This window comes from Sinocyclocheilus grahami, unplaced genomic scaffold, assembly GCF_001515645.1.
Source record: "Sinocyclocheilus grahami isolate Dianchi unplaced genomic scaffold, SAMN03320097.WGS_v1.1 scaffold549.1, whole genome shotgun sequence".
In the NCBI taxonomy this organism is placed as follows: domain Eukaryota; kingdom Metazoa; phylum Chordata; class Actinopteri; order Cypriniformes; family Cyprinidae; genus Sinocyclocheilus; species Sinocyclocheilus grahami.
In genome coordinates, this window is record NW_015505728.1 from 1011816 (window position 1) to 1013195 (window position 1380).

General features: G+C 49.6%; 1 protein-coding gene across 1 annotated transcript in view; it reads right to left on the reverse strand.

Moving 5' to 3' along the window:
- LOC107555909 (receptor tyrosine-protein kinase erbB-4-like) overlaps positions 1-1380 on the reverse strand; it is a 236491-nt gene that overhangs the window by 133254 nt on the left and 101857 nt on the right. The window lies entirely within an intron of this gene.

Genomic DNA, 1380 nt, shown 5'->3' on the forward strand with positions numbered 1-1380 from the left:
GCAGCTGGGATTTTCGCTCGTCTGAGCTCACTGAGCCCTGAAGCACAGAGGGTGGCAGGGTATCACTAACCCTCCGTGAGGGCACTGAGAAGGATTGGGCACCATATACTGAGGTGTTATCCTTTCCTCCCCAGGTGGGCTGCCCTCAGGGACCTGACAATGGTAGGACCATTTAGCCGAGGTCCTCTTAGACAAATTACGGTCTGCAGATCCGTTTTCGGTCTAGAAGATGCTGACTGAGAGCATCGCCCCGACCCCCCGATCTTTCTGTGGAGGGGTGCGGGTTGCAACGCTCTGTTTTTGAGACTGGCGATATGAGGAGCTTGATGGCTTGGGCTGCTCCCGCTCAGCAGCCCCACCCGAGCAGGTCAGCCTGGTATGCTTGTAACACCGCCATGGTGTGCAAACATGCGCCAGCCTGACCTACCGCCGTATAAGCTTTCCAAACCAGACTCGATGTAAGCCTAATGGGCCTGGTGGGAAGCTTCGGGGGCCTTCAGGGACGATGCTGAGGATGGGGAGAGATAGCTCGCAAGCGTCTGCTCCACCACTGGCATCGCCCCATATCCCTTATCATTCAGCCCCACGATGTTTCCTCTGTCTCGACACTCATCACATCCACCTCCTCGGAGGAAGATAGAGGAAGCATCTGGCTCTCTCTCCTTTTTTTCTTTTTCTCGGGGGGAGAAACCGCGGGCTTCCGAACACTGAGAGAGAGCCGCGGATCTAGCGGGTGAGGACCGAGAAAAGGACGAGCCCGTCTCGGATCCCTCCGCTAAATCCACCCACGATCCCCATGACAACAATCTGCGCTGTGCCTCGGCAACAGCGGGATCGCGAGCCTGGTCGCTCTCATCAAACACAGCCAAGCGAGAGCGGAGCATACGCAGCGAGAGTAACTCACAGTGATGACAATCAGCTGCTCGAAAGCTGACCGTGCATGCTCCGCTCCCAAACAAACGACACACAAATCGTGTGTATCCCCCGCCGCCAGATATCGTCATGATGTGCTCATAGGATACACAAACAGGCAAGGACTTGGTAGTATGGCGGGTCACGCAAGGGCGTTACCAAAGCGAATCTCGACGCAGCTCGAGTTCCTGAAGGGGAACCTAAAATGTTGCTACTATATTTATTACTGTGAAGTTCTGGCAACCACAGCTGCCGATATTTTACCGTAAATGTCACAGATGTTTTTTTACAGTGTACCCATTAACTTAACATAACTATTAATAAGCAACAGTTTAGGTGTTTATTGAGGAAAACGTTGTAGTTAATGGTTTGTAAATATAATAATAACAATAATAATAATTATATATATATATATATATATATATATATATATATATATATATATATATATATATATATATATATATA